At 36.7% G+C, this 7543-nt stretch overlaps 1 protein-coding gene across 2 annotated transcripts in view; it reads right to left on the reverse strand.

Moving 5' to 3' along the window:
* Positions 1 to 7543, reverse strand: part of LOC107665431 (phospholipid-transporting ATPase 11C-like) — a 78375-nt gene that overhangs the window by 27104 nt on the left and 43728 nt on the right. The gene's annotated exons all lie outside the window — the stretch shown is intronic.

A 7543-nucleotide genomic window follows, 5' to 3' on the forward strand; every position in this document is an offset into this window, starting at 1 on the left:
GAAATGGATTCATCCTGAAATTGCATTTATTTGAGATTTAAAAGTCCACTCATCAGTGATGCTACCATTCAAGGCAGATGAAATTCTAGTTATCGGTTACCTACTTTTCCTTTGGGTGTACTTGTCTCTATATCAACAATATTATAAATGTGGATAGTTGCATCATGTCCCTTCCTGTTGAGTATCATGTAAAAACATTTCTGGTTTTACATGTTCATGACAGGAGTTGAAAATTAGGAACTTTGCACAGGCAGGTTGGTAGGTGATTGTGTCAGACTATTCCCACACAATACTGCCATTCAAACATATAGGATCATAATACTTTTTTTTTTTGAGGCAGCTTAACTATTTTCTTACCAAGGATGCATTATATTTATCAAAACAGTAAAGACTTTTCCGTAATTACAACAATTTTTGAACATTTATGAAAATGTGAAAATGTGATGCTGCTTTTGAACTTTCTATTCATTAAAGAATCTGGAAAAACTATCACAATTTCAATACTGATACAGGGTATATACAGGCATCATGGAGTTAAATTTAATACTTTTTAAGACCTTTTTCAAGACTCTTTCCATACATTTTAAGACCTCATCGCCACTCCAAGTTTTAACCTGTTACATCAGCGACACTTTAACTTACATTTACTATATATTGATTGTAAGATAGCACAACTAAACAGACTTACTTTGTGATAACTCCTTATCAATACAACATAATTCAGACGGGGGGAACGAAGCACAAGATAATTAATTGAGTGAGTGACTAACCAATGCAACCCAAGAAACAAGAATCAGACCAATAAACAAAACAACTGACAAAACTTATTGAGGAGGGAAAATAAAGCTCTCCAAGCTAACGGGGCAATGACTTCACACAGTATATTCAAAAGATGTATTTGTCACATCAACTCTTATGTCTGCCAACCATAGCTGTTTTGTGGAACACTTCTCATGACAAACATCTGACTGATCAGACAGTTTACCTGTGATTACGGAGTGCTTGATTTGATGCAGACTTGACAGTGTCAGTACTGCACCTGATCGTGTCTGAATGATCATGGAAGGTAAAATAATGATCACAACTATTACATCATTTTAATTAAGCATCCCAAGGCCATGCCAGTAAAAAAAAAACTGCCCAAAGTAGCGCAATTACCATGTCCCAAATATAAAAATGTAATTTCCATCCCTAAAATACATATTTTACAGTCACTGTTATGCACATTTATCATAAACACAGCTCAAATGCTTCCTACTAGTGTGGCCCAAAACATCTGGCAGTTTTATTACAGGTAGAATGCAAAATGTTTCAGTACAAGCATTTCAACCAAATGTAATTTATGCAATATTTCAAACTTTTAACCCACTGGGGAAAATCAGCCCATGGCAACAGTTTAAAAGCAGGCCAATTTCGTGGAAGACAACAACAACCCTGCATCCAACACCAGCTGCAGAAGTCAGATTTGACTGATCACGGGTCAAAAGTAAGGAGAGATAACTGACAAGATGTTGGAGGATTTGCTCCTCAACAGATCCCGAGCTCATTGAAAAATATATTTTATCGTAATATGTGCTCCCTTTACAGTGTGCTTGCGATCGCGAAATCGAAAGTAAACTGCTCATTCACATATTGATAGCGGCACCCTGATGCGGGAAAACTATATACAATATTAGAATGTTTGCGGGAGCGGACACAAAAATAGCGGGAGCGGATGGGAGTATGCGGTAATGGTCAGAAATTCAGCGAGAGCGGGATCAACAAGCCCTGCGCTATCACGCAGCGGTGCAGTCAGTCAGTGAGTGCTGTAACAGATGAAGTCAAATCTTGCGGGATTCCATAAATAATCTACACAGAACCCCACTATTCGGACAAATATACGTAATGAAAAGATGATACAAAATTTAATACCTTGGAAAATAGCATTTAAGACTTTTTAAGACTTTTTAAGGGCCTTAATTTTCTCTAAATTGATTTATCACCTTTTAATACTTTTTAAGACCCCGCGGACACCCTGTGATAATAATAATAATAATAATAATAATAAATGTTTCTTGGAGCACCAAATCAGCATATTAGAACCATTTCTGGAGAATCATGCGACACTGAAGGCTGGAGTAATGGCTACTGAAAATTCAGCTTTGCCTTCACAGGAATAAATTACATTCTAAAATATATTCAAACAGTTATTTTAAATTAAAAAAGCATTTTTTAAAAACATTTTTTTTAAATCTTACTGACACCAAACTTTTGAACTGTTCTGTATAAATGTGGCTACTTTTTAAATGTACTAGAAACTTCCCGGCAGGTGTGTTGAGGCAAGTTGGAGCTAAACTCTGCAGGACACCGGCCCTCCAGGACCGAGTTTGGGCACCCCTGTTCTAGACAATACATGCAAGTCGATAATTAATTTCATGTTATGGTCGACAATTAATTATGGCCGATATATTCAAATTCTACTATTTTGCCTAAATTAATTAAATGTACAGCATCAAAAATGGTAATCAAAAGTATGTCACAGCCATTGCCCAGAGAGGTTCACTTGTAATGAACTCAAACAAACCTTTGCTGGAGTAAATGATTATTTTATGTAAAACTGTGCACTATAAAATTATGCCAAAAAGAGTAACATAAAATTTGAATTCTGAAAAATCAACCATGAAAAATTATGGACCTTATGTTTTGAAAACGTAGCTATATATATGTGCTAGAGCAGACTGTTAGTATTTTAATAATGCAGCTGGACATAAGGCGTCATGTCATAACCACGACAGCTTAGTTTGAACATCTAAGATCCAATTGCTGAAAACAGTAAACACCAGTTTAAACAGTTTAACATCAGCGGTTTGTCACGCAACAGAAACCATCACTCTTTCAGGAAACAACATAAGTTCACAACCACTTGGTGTTATTAATACTTGCTCTATGTGTTTATGTGGAAGAGAAAAAAATAGGTTAAGTTATGAAGTCAAGATCACAGAGTTGTGAACATTTTGTTCGTCCTATGAGCTACAGCTAACACGAGACACACTGCGTCTTCCTCTCACACCCTGCAGGGCCTGTCTGAAAGAGACCAGCGCAAAAACCGCATGCCACAGTGAGAAACGGCATCTTCACTGCAGAAAACGGCTCAAACACAAAGATGCCGTGTGTGCAGTGTTGGTGCCAAAATTCCTGTAGGGAGAGACTGTAAACCCGGCAGGACTTCAGAAGGTGAAAGCCCATCTCAGACCAGCAGCACTCCAGCTCAGAGCTAATAATCCCCATCATCCTGATCACACACACACTCAACACACAAACACCAAAAAGTGCTTTCAGCCCTTACTCAGTCTAACACCAAATAACCCCAAACAACCCCTCTGAAACATCCACACACATACTTCACTTTTGGACTGTGCCATTAGACGTCATCTAAACCGCTCTGTGATCCGGCCAATCATGCAACCTCCCCCTCCTCATGTCACACGCAAGCCGTTACTTAACAGCCACAAGTTACAGCTCGCAGGCCAACCCAAATGCACTCAGGCATCTTTAAATCCTGCCCCACAGCTTATGCTAAAACAACACGCAGCACTGTGAGAAACGAGTGGCGTTTGTGCGCACGCATGTTCACAGGAGCAAAGATCTTTCAATAGTGGCCCATCATGTGTTAAAACAACTCTCAGTTGCCAGGTGTCTGCTGACAGCTGTTTAGCGGCACCGCCATCAGGAACAGAAACAAGAAGAGAAGATAGAGGGCTTTTCTTGCTAATTTGCTACACCTTCAGCAGAAAGTAACATTAAAGGGGTAGTTCACTCATTAATGGAAATTCTGTCATCATTTTCTCACCCACATGTCATTCAAAAACCTGTATGACTTTCTTTATGCAGAGCACAAAAAGACATTTGAGAAACGCCTCAGTTATTTTCTGTCCATACAATGAAAGGTAATGTTTTGGACAAAACACCATCATGGTAACACACACTACACTAAACATTTTTTATAAATATTAATAAAAAAAATAAAATAAAAAAAAACTTATGTACATAAAAAAAAAAAAATTAAGAAGAAACAATTATTTAAATCTAAAAACACAAAATGTGAAGCGTCACACAGGGAATTTGATGAATGTCATTTTATGGTTTTTCACTGTAAATGATGCGGAGTAGTTCGTTTTAACCTTCAAAGACCTGTGCATTTCAACAGTATATTACTGTATGAAACATTAGATTTTTTTTTCTTTTACTGGACATAAGTAAACTTACTGTTAACCAATCAACAGGTTTTTACCGTAGCATTTTCATACAGGATTGTAAGAACAGGTGTGAGTTACCAGGGTGAACAAATGATGGCAGAATTCACATTTTGAGGTGAACAATCACTTTACATTCAGCAGTCCAGGAAGTTTTTTTTTTTTTTAAATGAAAGCACAGAAAACACCAAAGAACGCACCCTACTGCTGTGAATACCACCCCTGTTTCCCATATGGCAGGTGTGTTTCTCCTCTCTTTCTTCTTTCTCTCCGAGACTGGCCCTTCTCCACGGGAGCCAGGGCTGAGTCTGGGATTCAGTCAGCAGAAAGCTCTCTAATGCGCTCCTGCAAGTGATGGATGTTGTGGGGGCCAGCAGCCCCGCACATCGTTTTTTTGATTTAATAAATTGATAAAGGCCCATCTGGATGGAGCCCACTGCGGCTTCCCACTCGATTAAAAATATTGAGAGATGCGGCCCAAAGTGCAGAGGACACTCTGTCCTACAGTATGCTTTCCTTTGCTTTCTGTTTTTAATACACACACACACACACACACACACACACACACACTTAGATGCGTAATGGGAGTTTATTCCCCTGGATCACTCAGTAACAGACAGTGCCACTGATACAGTTCATAAGCGACTGTAATGAAATATAGTCACTTCTCTGATGAAGTGCTGCCCCTTCGACGCTTTTACGCTCACACAAAACACCCCCACCCATCACTGCCAGACCCACCTCGTAGACGCAAAACACCATCCATTTAACCGCCGCCTCAAGGGAGCCAATTCCCAAAGCTAGTGCTGAACACATCAGTTACCGCCGAAACACCTTACAGAGGCAGACACACAACATGCGAGGTACTAAATACCAACACAGACCTTAGTGAGATAAAAAAAATACAGTTGTAAACAGATTAAACTGCTTAATTAATTTAAATATATTTAACATATTTTAGTGATAATTTATCAACACTACCAGTTTCTGTAAAAAAAAATAAAAAAATCTGTCAATGCATCAGAGCGACATTCAACTCCGTTATCGATCAGCACCGATCTTGTTTTCAGTGACATAAAACAGTGTAGATAAAAATGAACGACTTTTGAGCATGATAAACTAAGTGTCCCATGACACATTAAATATATAGTTAAATAAATATCCAGTTAAATATATAGTTCATGGAATTCATAATGTCGGTTGGTTGCTTTAAGACATCGTAAAATAACGTTTATTGAGACTTTTTGTCCTTGACTTTAAAATGTATCTGCAGGCTTCCACCTGTGTGTGTGTTTGCACAGTGTAAACCAATGTTTCCTCAACTGGTGGGTCACAGATCTGTTCTGTTGGTCTGTTCTCATCTCAGCCACAGGGAAAAAAAACTCTAAATGCAAATAATAAAATGAAACTAACTATATTGTGCAATAAAACAACTCATGAATGCTTTAAGGACATTTTTGTATGCTACAAGCCCCCTTTAAGTCTATTGTAAAATCTGAGTCCTGCAACAAAACCAGAGTTTTGTGGTACAGATGCCACTGCAGATGCGCCTCTGTTCCGTTTTTGAAGCATTACAGTCTGGCATGGCATTTATAGGCATCATGTTTTGCCCTGCACATGCTTTTAAATAACTAGAATTATTAATAACTATTTAAAATTAACATTCTAAACAGTTCAGAAAAGAATCAATGAATCATACTGTACATGCTGTACTTCCTTCCATCCTTCACATTCGTCTATGCTAGGATATCTGCACAAAAAAACTAGGGGTGGCACGATACCATTTTTTTCAGAACCGATCCTATACCAAAAGTTCTGAGTATCGGACGATACCAGCACAGTTTTTTTTTTCTTTTTTTTCTATACCTCAGTGTGTGTTGACCTGATCATCACTCTTTTGTGTATTACATGTATCTACTAAATATAGACAACTTCATTATAAAGAAAAATAACAAATTAAAAAATATATAATCATAACCTATGAGAAAAATACTATTATAAACTAGGTTAGTGGATAATTCAGCAGCAAAAGTTACTCTACAAAAATGATGAGTTTATAAAATCTTTTATAAAATCAATAATTTTATAAAATCTAAACATTTAGAGAAAAAACATTATTTAGTGGGGGGAAAAAATAAAAGTAAACAGGTGTAATCTGGTAAAATGTCACATTGCCCATTGTATTGTAACATACATTCATGAAAAACAAGTAAATATAATTATATATAAATATATGCAATAAATTAAATACATTTCTTTTACATTTATAGCACAGTAATGAGGCAGCAACATAGATAAGACAGAACAAGAAAGGCTATTAATCTTTCATTGCGCAAAAGTATTATAACATGAATTTTATAAAATCTAAACATTTAGAGAAAAAACATTTAGTGGGGGGGAAAAATAAAAGTAAATGGGTGTAATCTGGTAAAATGTTACACATTGCTCTTTGTATTGTAATATACATTCATGAAAAACAAGTAAATATAATTATATATAAATATATGCAATAAATTAAATACATTTCTTTTACATTTATAGCACAGTAATGAGGCAGCAACATAGATAAGACAGAACAAGAAAGGCTATTAATAATAATAATAATCTTTCATTGTGCAAAAGTATTATAACATGATGAAAGGCTCCTATACCAGGTCTCCAGACTGCGACCATTTTTTCTGCCTGTGTGACTAAATTTTGTGTGCGGTCGCACTGGCGCGACCACCGCGTTGTTCAACTCATAAGCTCTGCATTTCTGTTGTGTTGCATATGTGAAACATCAAACGGCAAAGGAAACTGAAAGCATAACGAAACCGCGCTACTCGTTTAAAATGTGCAGCGCTTCGAGTGTAGAGAATGGTTTATACTCGCCAGCACGAGTGCGAAGGTGAAAAATTACGCGACTATTGAGGAAACGATGGATGGTTTTCATGCTAAAGTAAAGTAAAAGACCGCTTCTTAAACCGGAGAAGGTGAACATGTTGGTTTTCTTGTGGGAAAAAAAACATGCAAGCACTGTCACCGACAACAAGTTTAGTTTAACTTTTCTTTTTGTTTTCATTTTGAAAAGCTTGTTATCTTTGCTGTTTACCTCACGTTACGATATGGAGGCTCTTTTATTTTTTATTTGATTCCTCAGTGTTTGCTTAACGTTCTGTAAGTCATTAGTGGGTATATAATACAGCATGTGGTGTATGCCATGCCTCATCTTATTCGTTTTTGTTAATAAACGTTTTTTAAGCTAGTTTGTCATTGTATCTTACTGTTTTATTGTTGTTGTGCTTTTTAATTAAGAATAACAATTAATTCAT

This window comes from Sinocyclocheilus anshuiensis, unplaced genomic scaffold (genome assembly GCF_001515605.1).
Source record: "Sinocyclocheilus anshuiensis isolate Anshui unplaced genomic scaffold, SAMN03320099.WGS_v1.1 scaffold771, whole genome shotgun sequence".
Lineage (NCBI taxonomy): Eukaryota > Metazoa > Chordata > Actinopteri > Cypriniformes > Cyprinidae > Sinocyclocheilus > Sinocyclocheilus anshuiensis.